This window comes from Phalacrocorax aristotelis, chromosome 6, assembly GCF_949628215.1.
Source record: "Phalacrocorax aristotelis chromosome 6, bGulAri2.1, whole genome shotgun sequence".
NCBI lineage: Eukaryota > Metazoa > Chordata > Aves > Suliformes > Phalacrocoracidae > Phalacrocorax > Phalacrocorax aristotelis.
The window spans coordinates 49,307,514-49,327,737 of record NC_134281.1 but is presented as its reverse complement, the minus strand read 5'-3'; the positions used below and the strand labels follow the sequence as shown (position 1 = coordinate 49,327,737).

At 43.6% G+C, this 20,224-nt stretch overlaps 1 long non-coding RNA gene across 1 annotated transcript; it reads left to right on the top strand.

Moving 5' to 3' along the window:
* The first annotated feature begins 13,305 nt into the window (after positions 1-13,305).
* On the top strand, positions 13,306-16,072 carry LOC142058374 (uncharacterized). Its single transcript, XR_012660942.1, has 2 exons — positions 13,306-13,467; positions 15,553-16,072. It is a non-coding gene; the product is annotated as an uncharacterized LOC142058374 (long non-coding RNA).
* Positions 16,073-20,224: the final 4,152 nt, after the last annotated feature.

The window sequence follows — 20,224 nt, the reverse complement described above, 5'->3', positions numbered from 1 at the left end:
CTCTTTTGGGGACAGGAGAAAAGAACCTGGAAAGGGGATACAGGAGCCCTAATGTGGATGCACCAAGCTGCTTAAACTCATTTAGGGTTCAAGCAAGGCCAGTGTTGCATCTGAGACAAGAAAATGCAAAACAGCCCATCTGCTCACGTAAGCGTGAAACCTTCTGGTAGAGGCTTGGATGTTTACTGTTCTTCACCTCTGCGACATGAACCAATAGGAGGGGGAAAGAAGCGCTAAAAGGAGTCCTCAGAAGAGGCAGAGCCTAGTGTTTAATCTGCTCTGGGACGGAGGTGGTTAATAAGATAATCTCTGAGCCCTCTAACACAAAGAGAAAGTGAGTTTTCTGATCCATAAAGGATCAGTCTGCAGGAAGCCCCATCAGACTCCTCAGCGTGAAATTACACCACAGCAGGGGGGTACAGTCCTGCTACTGTACAACATTAAAGAGATGAATTAGGACTTGACATTCATGTGCTTAATATGCCTATTCCTGGCATTATCCCACAAGGACCAGTCACTGCCAAGGACTTACGGTCACTGGGTCTAGGAAGGTATTTAGGGTTGCTCATTTGCTTGCTTCCAGAGCCAGGCTATCTGGCTTCCCCATCTAATCTCTCAGCATCAGGAGCAGGGGGGAGCGCAGCCTAGCTCTTCTATCTCACAGCAATCTGATCTGGTGAATAAACACCGGGTGCACCCTTGTTGCTCAAATAAATGACAGCGATCCTCCGGACTGGTGAGTGTCGAATGAGGGAAAAAATGTGATGCACATAAAATCGGGACTTGGTCCTCAAGAGGCTAAGGGGAAAAGAGCCAACCCTGAAAGTATGTCTCCCAGATAGTTGCTGCTAACAAAAAATAAATATTTACTGGAAAGGAAAGCCTTAGCAGATCTATATTAGAAATTATTTAAACTGGGTTAGCCTCCCCAGTGTTAAACTGGTTGAGGTGTGCCTTGGCAAACATGGGCGCTCTGAGCAACTTTACTAAACAGGCTTTGCCAAGAAGCCAGAGCCTTTCCAAGCCCCAGGTCTCAGCTGTGCGAAAATTCCCGCCTGTTTGAACTCCGGGCCAGGGCAGAGTGCTTTTGGTTTGCTTTTTTATCCATGAAATATTTTGTTGAGAACAAAATTTTAGTGGGAGGGGAAGAATCTACTCCAAACTCTGGAAGAAATAAAAAGGAAAATTTTGGCTATGAGGCCAAGTAGTTCTGGTTTTGAGCTGATCGTTTTCCAAGAGAAAATCCAATTTTTTTTTCAGAAAGTAGCTGTCCTGCAGGAAATTCCTGATTTCACGGGTGTGCCGCACTTCTGGCAAGAGCACTTGCGATCAAACTGATTGAAAAGCCATTTAATTGGAACTGGTTTAAGAATGAATTAAAATTTGGCAAGGTTAATGGGCGGAAGCATGGACAGGCCCAGGAGAAATAAATGAGAACCAGAGTCCTACCAGAAGCTGCTTTTGCAATGGTCTGGCATTGAGAAAGGGCGAGGGCCTCCCCGGCATGAGGACATCCTTGCTTCTGTGATCACATTGTGCAGCATGTGGGCGCTGTGCAGCCCACAAATCCTGCTCCTCTTACTCTCCTCTTCAACTTGTTTTCCTGGGGAAAGGGGAGTGGGAATATGATGGGATCCTGGGGCTCATCCGGACACGGAAGTGGTGCTCAGCCTGAAAGTACTGAGCATGAACACGCAGGATCAGTCCTGAGCCTGGCCATACAAAAGCATGTCTTGTGTTGGACACAGTGGATGACCAAATTTGTAACCCATTTCTACAGCGTTTTGAATATGGACACATTCTTGCTTGGCCTGCTTGAGAAGGGACAGAGCAGAGAGATCGCTAGGCAAATTCATGGGAAAAAGGTGAACTGGGACTTTAGAACAGAAAGCTGTGATATCAATATGAAGACTGTACCACCATGTCCCTTCCCTGATTTCTCCTGCTCTCTGATAAGCTCATGGTGACCCATGGGGGTAGAGGTGATTATTTCTACGCACTATGTTTTTTCTTTAGGCACAGACTTTGTCAGAGTGTTTTTCTACTTAAATGTAAATCAGAGCTAACATTTTCAGGGGTGAAATTAAATGACAATTTGTACCCGGATATCTTTACTATTTTCCATGTGATGGAAGCTTTGATGCTGGGCTTATACATCCTGACATCAAGCCAGGCATGGAGGTGCTTCTTGGACATACAGAGCAGTCTCTGGAGAATGCAGTTGCCATCAGATAAACAGCAAATGGAGTTAATGGTTGAGGTGGCTGAATTCCTCATTTCTATGGGTAGGATGTGGTCCCCTCAGTCGTTTTCTGTGCCTGGAGGCACCATCTAGGTGAGTGGTGTGTGGTCATCTCCCAAATCTTCAACACACTAGTCCTTAAGTCCAAATAAACACTTTCAGGATGAAACAAGAAAGGAGCCTGGGATGCTGAAAACTGCCCAACATTTTGGTTGTCCCATCGTCCAGACAAGGCAGACACAAAGTGTTCCCAAACCCATTCTGTTGATTTAAAATAAATCCCAAGAAAAACATTCCTAAGTAAACCAATGTGTGGAGGCTGACGGAGCACTTCACACCTGAGTGATAAATCCCCATTCTCCAAGAGAGTGACAAATTTTTTTAGTGTGCTTGGCTTTTGTCTCCTATGAAATTAGAAGTCTCCCACTGAGAGTTGGGTTTCATGTCTGGGTCACAGTTTCTACAGAAAGGAATTTTCATTATGGTCTTGGAAACACTTAAGCCTCCCTGTGCAACTGATCTAGCTGAGCTTTTCATAACCAGCAGGACCATGGATGCCATCAGCAATCAGGGGTGAAATCTCAAGCAATCCGAGAAGGAGGTATGAGCCTTAGGATGAGACAGGGTCTCATAGCGAGATTAACATGGACTGTGAGGGTAATTAACCACAGTAACACTTTGCTGAAGGTAAGGTGGGGGGTACCTCCTTGTTGGCAGACTTTAGACTGCAGGATGGATTCCCTTTTTCAAGGGGGAGTTAATTCACTGAAGTCCTTTGGCTTGCGATGTGCAGGGTGACAGACTAGATTATGAATCTAGTCTGGATCAGAGGTTTGGGGACCAGTCTAGCAATAGCTGAGTCCTCAGGCCACACAAAGTGTGAGAAGTAAATAACTATTCCCAACATATCAAATGACATGGGAGAGAGAGTATCCCAAAGAGGTAAGAGACCTCGGACCTTCTCACAGGGCATAAAACCCCAGATATACTCTGATCAGCAAAATTCAAAGAATATATTTCTAAGCCTGGGGCTTGCCCTCTTTTCTGAAGACATAGTGAAGGGACTAGTTCCTGCTCTATAACAGCTCTTTATGTAGTTAAAACAGGCATATATCTGAAACTCCCTTTGCTTTTCTCTCTCCAGGTTACACAACATCAATAGTCTTAATTTTTCTCTATGGTCGCTGTTTTCCAGTTATTCTCATTACTTTTCTCTGGGATCTCTCCAGCTAACACACATCTTTCTTGAAGTGGTGCTCAAAGCCAGACATGCTTTTCCTTCTAACCAGGTCTAACCAGAGATGAGTAGAGAGAAGATGTATCCCCATGTCCTATGGGGTCTATCAGGGCTGTCTGTGGTTACAAAAGTGCATCATGGGTATTGTATGGCTTAAATCAAGCATTTATACCAAAAATCTGTAACAGCAGTTGTGTGGGCTGAAAATGGCACTCTTTTGTGATTTTTTTCCCTCTTTTTGAATGTGATGAAAATGTGGAACGTGTCTCCTCCCCCCACGAACTTTCTCTGCATAGGTGAGATGCCAAAACCGTAAATGAGTTAAAAGAAAGCAAAATAACTGTTGTAAGGTGGACCTCTTCATCAGTGTGCTATATTCAAAGGTTTTCTGCATTGAATAAAAAAAGTTTTGACGTATAACTGCAAGAGAAATAGCTGTAGAGACTCTACCATAACTCATACCCTGATAGTGGGTGATGATCCATTGCAATCCATCTGGGCTCTTGAGGTCTGGGGTAAATCTGACAAGCTGCGAATCTAGAGGATCAATGAATGTACAAGGATAGTCAGCCTCCTTTGACAAACAGGAAAACCAGAACCAAGAATGTGAAGCCTTTTCTCCAAACCACATGTAATGGGGCAGTGGATACAACAGCAGTGGGACAGGCATGTTTCACTTGCTCAAGGTCAAGACTGCCCTGTTTCTTAATCTTTTAGCGTGGGTAGTGGGAGCTCTATTTTTAGGTCTCTCTATTCTTTATAGCTGATCAGATTTTTACCTGCTGGGAGCTGCTACACAGTCTCACAGTGCTCTTCTTGCAACAGCTTTTTTTCAGAATAAAACTGCTTTTTAAATATTTGGCAGCTGAGGACCATGCTTGGGTGGTGCTGGGGCATCTCTGGACTCTTCAGACTCACTTCCTTCCTGGAGCAAGTCTGTTGCCAACACCAGGTCAGGTTGGACATGGCGGCGCCTACCCAAATTTTGAAATCCTCCAAGGATAGAGAACCCCCACCTCTGGTGTCCTGCTCCAGGGCTATATTACCATCACTATCAGGAATTCCTAATGTTCAGTCCAAATCTCCCAAGACGCAAATGGTGGCTTTTGTCCCTTGTCATACCATCATCTTATACAAGAAAAATTTGGCTCCATAGTCTTTGTGCCCTTCTTGGAGCAGCTGTCAGCTGCAGCTGCTAGGAAGAAAGTGCTGATGGAGCTAGTGTGAACGCAACTATGAACCAGACCCAACAAGAAAGATGGTGATCCTGGTAGAGTTGGTAAGGGGTTGCTTTTGCAATGCTGGCAATATCTTAGCTCTCTCAATTATCTGCACTCTCTTTAATGACCCAAATTTTCTGTGCCTTGTTGTAAGGCAGTTCCTCTTGAATCACAGTATTTAAAGCAACGATTTGGGTTGGAAGTGGTCTTTCAAGGATATCTGGTCCATACCTCACCTTGGCCATGCTAGAAAAAGGGCAACGAAGCTGGCAAAGGGTATAGAGAGCAGGTCTTATGAGGAGAGGTTGAGAGAACTGGGGTTGTTTAGTCTGGACAAGAGGAGGCTGAGGGGAGACCTTATCACTCTCTACAACTACCTGAAAGGAGGTTGTAGTGAGGTCACTAGCAATGGAACGAGAGGAAACGGCTTCAAGCTGCAGGAGGGGAAGTTTAGATTGGGTATTAGGAAAAATTTATTTACTGAAAGAGTGGTCAGACATTGGAACAGGCTGTCCAGAGAGGTGGTGGAGTCACCATCCCTGGAGGTATTTAAAAGACGTGGCACTTCAGGGCATGGTTTAGGAGACACGGTAGTGTTGGGTTGACGGTTGGACTTGATGATCCTAGAGGTCTTTTCCAATGTTAATGATTCTATGATTCTCTGATTCTGTGATCTGAAGTTGGGGTTGGTAGGAGCTCATACTTCATCAACTGTACAGTAAGCAGAAAGCAGGTCCCTGGTTTCTAGAGGACTGAAGTGAGACAGGATGGGCAGACTGGCATTGTCCTCAGAGTCCCATATTTTCCTTGACCCCAGAGGCATAGCACATGGTGCTGTTTTAATTACACTCAGAGGAGGCTCACAGTTGTGTGACAAATATGAATGCTTCTCATGGGCTCAGATGGAGGCTCCTCTCATGCAGGAGTTGGTAACCTATGTTGGGAAGCTCTTCAGGGAAGGCCATGGGACTTATATGTCTCTGAGTGCTGAAGGTTCCTGCTTTGGCTGGGAATAACTGGAAGCTCCCAAATTATCTTCACTCATTTAATTTCTACAGCAGACTTTTTGCATGCTGCAGGGCAAGTCCCTCAGTGTGTCCCTGTTTCTGCTTCCTACCAGGAAAATGTCCTCTCCTTCTCCTACCTCCATCTCTCCATTTAGGTGATGCACTTCTCTGAGGAAATGGTTATTTTCACACACAATGGCTATGTGCTTTGCTCTTGTCCTCCCAAGGAAAAAAGTCTCAAGCAGGATAAAAAATAAATACTAAAAATAGCACGCTGCTGAGCAGGATTGTGGGGCCGCTCTGTGGAGAGCCGGCGAGGCAGCCCTTAGGAATGCAACCAGAAAAGGATGCAGGGCAAGGGGAGAGACAGCCCTTTCCACCGGCCCCCACCTGCCCCTCTTCCCCCTACTGTGTGAACCTACTGTAGATTTCTTGAATTTCCCTTTGATGTTTATCTCCCCCCAGTAATTCTATTTGGGGGATTTGCTAAAGCGACGGTTAGAAGAATACAGCCAGGAATAGGGCGGCCGAAGGGCGAAAGAATGTTAGAAACAGGATTAAGATCATATTCTACAAGCGGTTGTCAGCCACTGAATAGGGCTAAAGTTTCTTATCGGGCCGGGGTGCCAGAATGCCTTTGGATTCTTCTCCCCTCTTTCCCGCCCCTCCGCACAGGGCTTTCAGCGTGGCGGGGGAAGCATAATCGTCGCCCTGAATGGGGAGGTGGGCCCTTGCAAGCTTCGCCCCATGGCACAGAGGCTGGGAGAGGGGATCAGGGGGTTGCTGCGGGTGTCGTGGGCAGGCAGCCCGGTTGCTTGGGAAAAATAAAAAAAAAAAAGGCAATCGTGGTTAATGCTGAAGTTGCTGGAGGATTTTAAGGTGCAAACCGCTATATTAGGGAGAGACTATTCTCTTTTTTTCTTTTTTTTTTTTCCCATGGGATTTCATGGCTTTCACTGGGCATTCTTGTTGTTGTTATTGGGGGGATTCTCCTTTTTTTAGGTGGGATTGGCATCCTGGTGGGAACTTAATTGGAAATATTTGGGGCTTGCTTCTGAATGTTCCAGATGATAGGAAACAGAAGTTCCAGAAAAGCAGAAGAATTTGAAAATAAGGTGTGGGGGGGAAGTGTATTCTGAAAACCAATGGAGGCAAAATACTTCTGAAAGAGAAGATATTTTGGAAACTTTTGAAGCTACTTTCGTATAAAACAAAAATACAAACACATTGAGCTTGCCTGGGCAATGGAGTCAAGTAGTATTGAATTCCGCAGGGAAATAGTCGTGTGCTCATTTCAGAAAGCTACGAGCATACAGGTTTTTGATGTTTCCACCTGAAAGATACTTATGTCTTTTTTACAGGTTAGGACCTTATAATAGAGAAGATCTTGAAGGGGCCAGTGTCCTCACCTTTCCCAACCTGTGACACAACAGATGGACCAATGCGTATGTTCCAGTAGAAAATAAATGTTTCTGGTAAGCTATTCAGATTCATGTAGGGAAATCTGGGTTTCGTTTGACTAATGTATTTAGACTATGTGGGCGTGGAATGTTTTTCACTTGTTCCCCACAAAGCAAACAGAAACCTTGCCATCATTTCTGGTTTCTGTTGGAAAAGGAAGTCTTGCAGGTAATACAATTTCTGGGCTGATCAAAACAGCTGGGGAAAGGAACAAATTAGCTTTCTGGGTCATGACTACATGTAGCTATTTCATTTTTCTGTAGCCCTTGCCTGTTTTAAAGTATCAGGAAAACTTTGTCAAGAGACCTGTTGACTAACAAGTGCTCAGCAGAAGCAATAGAAATCTAACATAAGGAACTGTTTCCCCAGAGTTTGCAATATTTGGAGAGTGAGGAGGGTGAAAGCCAAACATGTTAAACTGCAGCTTCTGGAGCCCTGTGAATATGAAGGCATCTCAGCTTTTAAATGAGTTTCTTCTGTGTGGTTTACAGAAATTTGACAGCCAAATACTGAAGTCAAGGAGTCCTTTATCTACATGACAAAATCTCATTAGTTATTTTGGGGACTCGAGGGTAACTTTCTTGATGCTCATGGTTGGCAATACTGTGAAACTTGAATGAAACAGGAAGCAAATGATATTCCCATGTCCAAAAGCAATGAGGTTCAGGAAACTTAAATAGCCCATGCAAAATGATGCAAAATAAATCAGATTTTTTTAAAATTCCTCTGTTTTTTCATAGTCCTTAACAAATTATGCTTTCAAGTCAAACTATGAGGCTACATTCTGTAGTTCTTATTGATTTCAGTTGGAACCTTGCCTAAATAAAATGTGCTCGCTTTTTTTTTTGACTCTTTAAATCCATCATTCCTTGCTACTACTCCTAGACTTTGTCATGTTGTTCCCCACTACGATCAGCCCTTGTTGGGTGAGGGTAATCTACTTGCATGCATAAGAGCTCCTGCCCAAAGGAGCTGACAAATTGCTGTATTTTCACACTTAAAACTCATGCTTCCAATATTCCTCAGTCATTTAAAGTACCAGAATATGAACAACCGCTCTTCATTCAAGGTGAGCACAAGGAGACAGGGTTATGGGAACAGAAGGGAGAATCACAAAGGATGTTTGGGCAAAAGATGCTCTGTGGTCAACATCCACATGTATCAGTCATATATTCCTTCTCCCATTCTGCTCTAGACCAGTGTTTTTTATGTAACTCGAGGGTTTATACAAATGAAAACATGATGAATAGATTATGCCAGTTAAAGGCGGTGTTATTAGCTTGCTCTCACAGCTGGGGAACAAAGTGCACCTTCAAAGCCATGTCAAGAAATTGCAGTAACTCCACCGAGGTGAGGCAGGGTATAGGGAACACGTTAATGCTCCTTCCCCGGCAAACTGCTCCCCAAGGACATGCCCGAGACCAGCGAGCCTGCTCTTTCCCTCTGTTTTGCATTTGTGGTTGTACTAGCTTCTCCTGAACTCGCCCACGGCCGAGCGTAACTGGGAGATGTCGGCGGCAGTTCTCTGAGGAATTTTCCAGGACAGCAACACAGCTTTTGGAAGCCAAATGAATGCGAAACAAGACTAGATCTAGCTCTTTAATACTCATAATTCCAATGTTGCAGCAATGCCTCCACCTTGTGCAAAGGCAGCCTCATGTCCTGTCCCACCCTGTGACCTAAGCAGAGAAAGCAAAATCAAACATCTATTCTGAAAAACCTAATAACTGTTATAATCTATTTGGCCCTTTTCATCTCCTTTCTTTTTTTAAACAAGGTTGAGACATCATAAAACAAGGGATGGTACCTTTGAAAGAGGAGAAACTGTTTCAAGAATCACTAGGAAATGGGCTGTTACCCCAAAACCATAAAAGAGGTGATTGGTGAGAAATTTTCTTCTACGTCATAAATTCATGATGCAACTGTCTGCCATTAGCTCCTGGTTGGTTTGGCACTCCCAATATGGTGCAAAATGCTCTTCATTGCATGACTCAAAGTAACCTCAAGATTTGTCCAAGTAGAAACCCAAATATTGAATTTCTTTCCCCATGGTGCTGGCCTATACCATGGCCAGCCTTGCTAAGGCCGATGAGCTCAGTGATGGCTACCAGTGTCAGCAAACAGCTCGCCAGCACTGGGTGACAGTCAGGGTGACAGCTGGGAGCCTGTGAGGGGGACAGGCGACTCTAAACACATGCTTAAACACGGCACTATTTGCCCAATAATCAGTAACATCGAGAGGGTGACATTAAACAAAATAATAAATTGTATGCTGGGCTTCAAATTGGATCCCTTTTTTATTTGATTTTGCTAGGATTTATTCCATTTGACAAACCATGCTGTTTAGAATACAATAGTGGCATAATCACAGCCTGGGGCCCTCATTCTTCAAGATAATGGGATACTTATTCATCTAAGGCAGGTACAAGTCTGTCCTTGGCTTTCATTTTACAAGATTACTTGTATTTCTGTCTCATTTGCAATAGGTGATATCTGTCAGAAAGCAATTTTCACCCAATTTGGGGTTCTTAATATTTTGTCTTTAAACTCCTTTGTTGTTGATTTTTCCTTCCCTCCACTGCTTGACACGCATTTGGCAAGCAACCTGCAGACAAGCCACCTTCCCCCCGCCCCCTTTTAAATAAATAAATAAATAAATATCATCCCCGGCCCTGTTTACATAGCTTGACAATTTATTAGTTAAGCGTGACAACACAGGAATTTTTCAATGTACAAGACGTCCTGGCTGGTGTGTGTTCCACTTCATCCTCAAGAAAAAGACAGCCGTGCTTGCTTTTGTTTGGCCTGACAGTCTGAGAGTTCAGCAGATAGGAGCCCCTTGTCCCCCCCAGAGACATGCCAAAAAGCAGTGTTTTAAAGGCCAACTGGAGGGGCTGAGCTGAGGTCCCAATTCAGAGTTTAAGGGCTTAACTTTAACTTTTTTTTTTTTTTAAGTAAAGGTGAATGAAAAGTGGGTTATTTTGTTTTGGCAGTGATTTTTTCAGGTATTGTTGGGAAATGAAAAGACAAAGAAATTGGTCCACTAACAAAGTTCCGTTTAGTGCTAAAAAGAAACATTTGGGTTTTTTCAGTTAAAAATGAAGTGGGGGAAAATATGTAATAATCTGTTTCAACCTAAAAAGTATTTAGATAAAATTCTAGCTGTTCGGGATATCAGCCCTTCCAGATTCCCTACATGAAAATCTCTTCCCATTGCCCTTCTTTCCCATTTCCCCTTGCTTATCCCTGCAGCCCCCTGTGCTGCTATTGGGTGCTCCAGGTTAATTTGCCCTTAAATTTCGATTCTGAAAATGCAACAGCTCCATCTTCGTTGATGCTTTTCTTTTCTTTCCCCCCTTCCCCCTCACCCTTGCTGAAAGCTGCAGGACGTGGGCAGATGTGAAGCCTCCTCCCAGCCCCGACTCTTGTGCTGAGACCTGGTGGAGACATGACACATTCCTGCAGGTAACATAGCCCTACAAACGTCCTGGGAGGTGGAGGGGCTTAAAAAATGCAGGTGGAAGCAAAGCAAATAAACAAAATTAGGGAAATGGGGCTGAAATCAAAAGCATATCTCTCATCTCTCTTTGTTTAAGCCGGTTAGAGGAGTTCCGTGCAAAGAGGAATTACTTTGAGGCAACTCAGACACCTTTCTTTTCTCTGTGGGTGTCTCCAAAGGCAAAACTAATTCAATTCTGCTCCATCAGGTCTCCCCTCCATTGTTCCCCGCTAATGTAATTTTTTTTGTCTTACTTCAGAAACATTCCTGCCTGAGTATTTGTCTCCTACACGGAGAGCAAGGAGAGGAAATTAAGACATTATGGAGGGTTTGAGAGATATCTCATGTGTCAGAGTAGATCAGAAGGCTTTTTTTTTCCTTTAAGGTGCCTGTTATGGGAAGGTGAGGCAAACTCATTGGATGGCTTAGCTGCCGGGAGAGGGCTGGGGTGGAGCAGGGCTAGTCTTCAGGAAGCTGTGATGCTTCTCTCTTGACACAGTGGTAGATATGTCCTTAATTCCACATGTGGGTCTGTTTACAGCTGATAATCTCTCAGGGGAAGAGCTTCATCTTTGGTGGTCTCCACAGGGCAATCACAAGAACTTTTTAATAGATGCGTCCCAATTTTACTTGGGGAAGGGAGGAGGCTGGACTATGGGACGTGTCAGATTACTTTTTTTTTGGTGACATGAAGCAAAACTGAAGCTGACACATAAGTTTTGAGTGGGTTTTTTTGCCTCAGCAACCACAAGCTGAAGGGAGCTGAGCCGCTTCCACAAGGCGAGTGATTTATCTTGTTACAGGAAAGTTCATTTTTTTAACTAAAGAACAAGTCTGTACACATGAAAATCCATCAGCAAAGGTTTTTCCAGGGTAACACAGTGGATTTCAGTTTTTCCCATGTGTTTCCCAGGGCAGCTGTAGGAGACCTGCATAGAGATTTTAAGCCAGCTTCAGAACTGCTTTGTTTTTGTCTGCTCCTTTTCAGGGAGTCCTTGGAGACATGGTCTCCTGTCTTTGACATCCACCCTGGCCATGGCCACCGATCTGCTGAGATGGGCCACTTGGCTTAACTCACAGAGCTTTTGTGGTGCTTGCGACCTATTAATTGACTCTACAAGAAAGAAATAATGGGGAAATTAGCGTAAATATTGCACTTGGGTTTAAACTGTGCTTGCAGGTGCCTTTGTAGTAAGGGGTGGCTTAAAGCTTGCTGTTCAAAAGTTATAGCTCCGAAGTCAGTCTAGGAATAGCAGGTGCTTCATCTGAGCTTCCTGATGGTGGTGTGATCCCATGGGCCACCCCATGGGCATCTTTTCATATGGAATCGCTCCAGTCAGATCCCATCCCCATGTCCAATAATGTGTAACTTTTAGCCTCCCAATGTCCTGTGGAAAGGAGCTCCCCCAGGTAATGGTGCACTTTGTCAAATGGGACCTCCTTAGTTTGCTTTGCAGGTGGCAGAGTGATCCTGGGTTTGTTCACTCAGTGCCCCAGTTCTGGCCAGTGCAAGAGGAACAACCCCACAGTTTGGGGCTCTGCAAACTGTGGTGAGCTCTGCTGGGAGCTGAATGGTCTCAGCGTGTGGTGGAGTGGAAAACAGTGCCGCACAGTGTCACCAACATGGAGCACTTTATGTCAGTTTGTATCATTTTATGCTGGCTGTTATAAACCTACCCAGATTTCTCAGTTGTGTCCTAGAGTGGACCAGTCATTCTGTGATGTGTTTTTCCTTTATGCTTCCTATAAAAAAAAAACATGAGGAGGAAGTTTGATCTCCAAGGAGATGAAAAATCCTACCAACAACATCTTTTAGTGGACCTTTCACTTTGTTTATTGAAATAACCTTGCACCGCTGTTTACCAGTTCGCCCATGTGTTTTCTTGTGCATACAGTGCAATCCAACACTCTGATATTGTGCTTTACTAATGCAGAGAGAATGTGTTTGACGAAAGCCAAGCTGAAGGAAATCTGTACCTTGCTGGTGGACTGGATATTGTTTTTGCCTCTGTGTGTCAGTGAATTAACTTTGCTTTAGGTCCCTGCATTGCCTGCTCAGTACTTGTTGGGAAGGTGATTTGCAAAACTGCAGAGTGGATGCTGCTGAAAGCTCGAAGGTCGGCAAGCACGGCCTCTGGTCTGGTGGCTTCCAGGAAAAGCAAAGTTGAGAAATGGTCTTGGCTTGTCCCAGCGCTGCCCTGCTCCCAGCAGGAAAACAACTTGGGGCACAGGTTTGTGAAAAAGAAGCAGTATTAGGGCTGCAAGGGCGCAATACAGACACCCTGCTCCCAGTCCTGCAATATGGGGGTGAGACAATTGCAGATCCTGGTTGAACTGCCCAGATGAGTCCTTGGTGAATCAGGGCTTGGAGAAAACTATTACATTGACTTCTGTCAATCAAACTATTTCATTGATTTCATGGAAGTCAGACAGCTAAACACCTTTCAGGCTCTGGGTCTAATCTGGGAAGCCTGGTGTTGGTAAGGTGCAGTCCTACCACTTCTGCACTTGGACACTATCCTGCCACAACAGGAACTAAAGTATTTTCCTCCATCAACTGCAAAAGGCAAAGGATTGGCTGCAGTCTGACAGCGGGGAGGCTGGGCTTCACTCCACCGAGCAGTCACGCTTGCCTGGGGATGCTGGACTGGCGGTGGGAGAGACCAGAGGAATGGAGCTGAAGAATTTCCCAGGGCTGAGCAAAAAGCCAGCCTTCATGAGAAAAAGGGGGCTACAAATCCTGAAGAGACCGAGTAAAATGTATGGAAAAGCCTCAGGTGAAATACAGACAAAAGTTGCAGGTATTTAAGTCACTTAGGCGTTATTAATATTTGCTTTGTCAAAGGCGAGATAGGTTTCTCTGACATGTGCCTTGCAGCAGGTTAAAATAAAAGACCAGCATGGTCCCTTCTGGACTTGCAGCGCCTGAAAACAGAGCTAGCCTGGTGTGTAATAGGATCTTCACTGCTACTCTGGGGCTTGAATAACATTATGGTGACTTTGCATAGATTTTTGCCCTTAATGCAAATAGGGAAATGATTTCCTAATCAGGTAAGATAAGGCTGAAACATGATAGATAGAGTTGGGCTTGTTAACGAAATACAAAGAAGTAGCCTGTAGCTCCATAAACTATTCTTAAAATTAATGCAACATTTTAAAAAATGAGTTTCTTTGGCTAACAGCGGTGTGAGGCAGCCTCAGTGCAAATCTTTGTAATGAGTGCATTTCGATGAGCATTTGAAAAACATATATGTATTTATTTGCATTGATCTGTTTATATGGCTTTACATATCAACTTAGTCAGGAAAAATTGAATAAAATGTCTCAAGTCTGGGAAATGAGAAGAGATTATGAAAAGCAGATTTAATACAGCACCATTTTTTGATGTTTGTGGCACATTTCATCATATTGCCAGAGACACCCAATTACACAGCTTGCAGAGTAATCAGCAAATGGGGGATCCGAAGGAGAATATTAACTGTGGTCTTTTTTTTCCCCTTCCTCCACCTCCTTCTTTAGCAAATATTATGTTATGCTTTATGGAAATGGATCAAAATGCCACATGTGCAGTTAATACTGAGCTCTGGAGCTCTTTCAAATCTTATTTTTCCCCTCACATTGTATTTTTCTGGAACAAACCTCCTGATAACTTTCGGACATGGTTTTTAAGGCCAAAACATCACCTTGAACTCCCTGTAAGTTTGGGTTCTGGTTTTAGCTGGTGGCTGACTTTACCTCATTGACCTTGTGTGTGGGGCAAAATCAGGTGTTATTGTTAATTGCAGATAAGCATGTGCAAGGACACGATCATAGTTCATCTGTTCGTTTCCCTCTTTGCAGAGGCAGGAATTGACCGAGCTATTTGGTGGCCTTGAAGGTCACAGATTCTCCTTATCCTCAGGGTTTTTAATATTCAGAGCAAGCCTGTAACTGCAGTGAAAAAGGAAATCTAGTGATTAATATTCCCCTTATTGTGGAAACAAATAGCAATGGTTGCAGTCTAGGACAACTGTGGCCGGCTGATATTTTGGGTGCATGTGGTCAAACGGTCCTCGAAGACATTGATGGAACTGGGTCAAAAAAAAATTAGAGCTAAAAATATTGCAGGCAGGGGTGTTCCCATGCCCTGCCATAGTCCCATTCTTCCTGGCGCTCTTCCTGGTTTAAGAGAAAGTAAATATTTTTTGAGAACATGAGAAAAGTTGTTAATCATTATCACAAATGTACTTGCTTTTCTTTCTTGCTGACTTTTTCCATACTATGTTTGTTCCTCTACAATATTTCTACAGTTGGGAAGAGAAACTAGGAAATCATATTGGTGGAGGATGACATTTTGAAATTGAATAATTGGATTCTTTTTCAAGATCTTCATTATTAGATGACTTCAGGAAAATCCCAATAAAATCAGAAGAATATTATTTTTTCCCATCAGCTTGCTCAGATGTCACATTAGGCCTGTAGCCAAGATAGAAAACCCTTAACATCACTAGCAACTTCTTGCCCAAACAGAAGTTTTGCCATGTAGGTTATATTCAAACTAACCCTGAGGGAGCAGCAATGTAGAGGAACACACTTTGTAAAAGCATCTCTTCCATCTTCTCGAGCACAGCCCACCCTGGCTTGCTCGCCCTAGAAAGGGGAACAAGTCTTCCATCAAAAGAATAGAAACATGTCCAAAACTGCAGGAAAGCCCCAATTGTTTGAGAATGACCAAATTTGTCCTGCATCACTGTCTTTAACGACAATATCGCTGGTCAGGTCTTTCCCATCACCACCCAATCAGGCAAGGATTTATCTCCTGGTTTGTGCTAGAAGATGATGAGAGAGTGACCCTCTTGTGCTTCCCTTGCACAAGGTGCTGCAACAATTGTTTTGGTGTCTTGCAGCCAAAGGGGCCTTTTCGCCTGCCACCCCATCTGGAGACAGTGACCCCCAGCAGCAAGAAGCTGATTATTCTGCACCTTCTGGTGCAGACCTTTCCATGCAGTCCCAGCCTCCCCTGGCTGAGAGGCAATGGCACTCACCACCATTGGCGGGGACGTGGCGGTGCCATGAGGCCAGGCAGAGGAGCACGATGTGAGCACTGTTACCTGACCCACACCCTGTGTCCAGGTTTTCTGCACTAGAACATGCCCACCAGTGTCATGACTCAGGCACAAAACATGTCAGTCTGCTTGCCCTGACACCGCTGCCAGTCAGCTTCAGTAGCTGTAAATGAAGGATTTGCAAAATTAACTTTCCTTTTTTTTTTTCTTTTTTATTAGTGGAGTATGAAAACAGGCAATAATTTTACAGAAAGCAGGACTGGCACAATTGGTACATAGCATCATGCTGCAGCTTTTTGGAAATGAATATAAACTCATTTTTTTTTCTTTTACCTACCAGAATAAATAAATATGATACACATTTGAGTTCCTCGATAGTGAATTCTAAAGCACAAGGTCTTACACTACGGCTCATTTTTACAGCAATCTGTACAGTATATTACTTTGATCTCCTTTTTCTTCTCCTTTAAAAGCCTTTGTTCCTTTGCAAGATAGGTTTGACACACAAAAACGGTTATACTTTGGAGCTAACTGTACGCCTTGGGTCAGAAGCTGGGAAAAAAAATAAATTGATTGCCTCTTGGCATGAGAAAATAAACCAGAAAGTTATTTTCCATTGCACAGACACATCTAAACTTCTCCAGTACAAGATGGCCCCGCTCAATTGCTAGAGCAGTTAGAAGGGGCTTTGGCCCTTCGTAGGGCACATGATGCACTATTTAACTTGCTGTGGGTTTAATGTGTGTCTTTCTCAGACAGCTTTTGCTGACAGCTTTTAGCTTGGAGCCCAGAGTATTAAAAAAAATAGTATGTTTTTGTTAGTATGTGACAAATCTTATATTCTTTGCAATTTAATTCTGGGGCTAAATTTCTTCCTTAGCTGTGGCATTGCTCTGCTGAAATCAGTGCAATTATCCCACTATGGCATCACAGCAGTTCAGAGCAGTGTGTTGGCATTAATGGGAGCTTCATCAATGAGAGGCACCCATATACAGAAGAGGTGATATTAGCATCTCAGCTTTTGTGTCTCTTCCCCACGCAGTCTGAGAAAGCAGGGGACAACATGGATGCTGCTATCTGTGCAGCTGGGAACGAAACATGTCTGCAAAGTCTGTGGAAAACAGAGGACATTAATCATTACTGGGCTGTTTTGTAACATGGTGGGAAAGTCGAACACACACATCAGAGTGGGGGAATTTTTGTTTGATCTCGCTTTGCTGGAAATTTTTTTGTTTGGGTTTTTGTTTGCTTGCTTATTGCACCAACTTTTTCTTACCCCTCTGCTATGGATTTGGAGTGAGAGCAGACCTAATCAGAGAAATAGGGTTTTTTCACTCGATAGAAAACACAGGAGATGTATTGTGTTGCTCTAGAACAGATCATAAAAAATCAGCAAGGGGCATATGGAGGGGTAAGGAGGGAGGAAAAGAAAAATCAACACAGCTCGTAAAAACCAGCAGGAAAGTTCTGTAATTGGCTTTTTTTCAAGCTTAATTGAGTTATGTTTCATAGCTACTGTAATTAAACTAACAAAATATGTTGGATTTGAATTTGCATTTCCTTTCTACAGAGGTTTATTTAATCCCTTACGTATGAACTCTTCAGAAGTGTCCTGAATTTGCTCAAAATTGTCGTGTCAATGGAAGTACACAGGGACAGAAACAGCTCCAGTTCCCTCCTCTGTGTCCACCCACTTTGGCGTTCCTCAGCAAAGATGAGCATCCCTTTGGCTGGCTGTGGTGGCAACAGAAACCTAGAGGTAGTTAAAATTCTTCATATGGTGGAATACCTAAATGAGAAATGAGATGTGGGGGAATCTGCTTGTTGATGGTTATTTTCATGTTTGGGAGTGTTTTTGTGTTTCCTACACAGCAAATGATGATTTTTGGTGGGGGTAAACATAGGTAAAACTTCTCTCTCTTTTTATTCCCCTATTCACCATCAAGGATATTTCAATTTGTTTGCCAAAAAATAACAAATAAGAAAAAAGATAAAAAAGAGGTTGCTTTTCTGCCTCCCAGCATCATTACTGCGTCTTTTCTCACTGTCAATGAGTATTTAGTGTTTCTCCTGCACTGTTTAAATACCTCTTTATTTAATAACTATCAGAATTCTCTTGCAGAGTAGAAGAAATTTAACTGCAGACCCTTACTGAATATTGTGACCCGTTTTGTCCTGGGCCCTGATTCTGCAAGGACCATGGCTAAAACCTTTAACAATTTGGTAAGTAGGGTTAGGAGCTGTAGCTGGTTCACCAAGGACAGGCAATGTAAGCAAAGACATAGGAAGGGGAAAAGACCAGCAGAGGAAATTCCCAGATCCATAACCTGTTTCAAAATAGGAATTAGGGAGATTTTTTTTTCCAGTCTCTCCATCACTGTTTTTAAAGGACCAAGCATATCCTTTTCCCAGACTCCATGCCATGCTGTGCATTTATTTGGCATTCCTTTCATGCATAAAAAAACTTGATCATCTCCATTATGGAACACAAAATGTTGCTTCTCTTTTTACGTTTATGTCCCTGCAGCTGCAGCTGAAACTGTACCAGGGATGCCCTGCCCTGGTGCCAGGTTGGCGCAGCATCCAGAGAAGACAGATAGATTTTTTCCCCCCCACAACAGTTGTTCTATCTGACAGGGTGGGATCTCTGGGTTACACTCCAGGCATTCTACACCAGTGGTAGAAGAAACTGTGTTATATCCAACTGCAATGCTTACTAAAATGCATCAGATCTCTTCCTGGACCATGACGGGCAGGAAACCTCATTCCATTTTGTTTCTGACTCCATTAACAACCTCATTTTCCTAAATAGCTGGGACTGGTGGAAGGAAAGGGACCAAGCAGACCTCACCTTCTCTGTCGCAAATCAAGGGATATTTGCTGGAGTTCTTCCCACCTGAAAAAAATTTCAGGTTTGTAAAGTTCAAAGGGGAATGATGTGGAATCTCTCCCTTCAGCCTTCTCACTACATACACAGGCTTGAATTGGATGGGGAGTTTCTCCCTGTGTGTCTTTTGGGTTAGTTTTTCTTTTTTATGGTCAGAAAAGGCCCAAAAGCTCAGAGGCATTAAAACAATTTCCAGGAAAAAGTAAGTTTTGACAGCTAATTCATTATTAAACTTTTGCAAGCCAGGAGCCTAAATTATTGGGGTTTTTTTTGCATTTCCAAATCAGTTTTGCTTTATATGTCAGCTTACTCCTACTGTGTATGTTTGATTTTGACCATCAGAAGATAAAACTCAAACTTGGCGTAAAATACTTCAGGGGCTCATATATATTTAAAGCAATATGTTTTTTTCTTTTGTTTATTTTTAAATTTTAGATATGTCATCCTAAGTCAGAATGGGAGGAATAATCTCCACATAAGAAATATTCTCATGCCCTGGTCCAGGACCAGCTGCACCTCGATCAGCTGCTGCACCACACAGAGGCAGACAAGGATGGCACTGACCAGACAGCCCTAGTAAGTGATGGAGATCTGGATGTCTCCTCTCCCAGTTTGCTTTCTGAGCTATGTTGGCCTCATCTGATGCCTGTGGTTTTAATGGCGTGCTAGGTGCTCCATCTGGGAAGTTTCCGGTAGCCGCTCCAAGCCTGCTGTGAGGATTTCAGCGATGACCATGGGAGATGAAGTGGGTCAGGCACCAGGGCTGGTCAAGATGTGCGAAAGCAGTGAATGTTAAAATGAATTTTTTCACCAAGACCCAGGGAAGAGTTTCCCTCCATGGCTTGGTGGGGAAGATCTCTTCTGCCTCTAGAGGATCACAGCAAATCTAGTGCTGGATCAAACAAGCTTATCTCCTGCGCTCCATGTCCGTGCCTTGCAGAAGCAGGGCATAAATCCACATGTTTTGACCTTCCTATGGTGGATGCTGTGGTATCCATCATGACCTACAGGAAGACTGTATCTGCCCTGATTGGAGCTGACATCGCCCTTTCCAGCCCCACGGAACCCAGGCAGGGGAGACATGTCCGTCTTACCTTGGATGGCACAAGAGTGACTTCAACCCTCTATTCTCTGCCTGAAACACCCACTGACATGAGTTGCAGTTTCATGTGCATCTTTTATTGCTTAAAGAGGAGCTGAAGTCCAGATCACTGCCAGTTACCACCCATGTTTGCTTCATCAGCTCAGTCTAGACTGGCACCAGGGAACAACATAAGAAGGGGTGTTAATCGAATTTGCAGTTGCTCTGCTCTGGCAAAGCAACTCCACAGCCTACGAATGTGCAGAGGTTAGCAAGAGGCATAAAAAATAAAGCTGAATATAGCTTTTTGAGGAAGAGGAGGGGAAGAATTAAAGCTTTGTTTTGGTGTCCATGGTTTGGGTGACAGGCTACAAAAAGTGAAAGCTGAGACTTTCAAAGGATCTTTTTGGAGACAGTAAATGCACTTTGGTAGTTTTAACTTAACCAGGCTCCTTTGAAAGTGGCAGCCAAAAATCTACTTTCTATGAATACATTTGGTGTTGAAAAAGTGGAGAATTCTGCTGGTCATGGAGGCTGATTTGGCA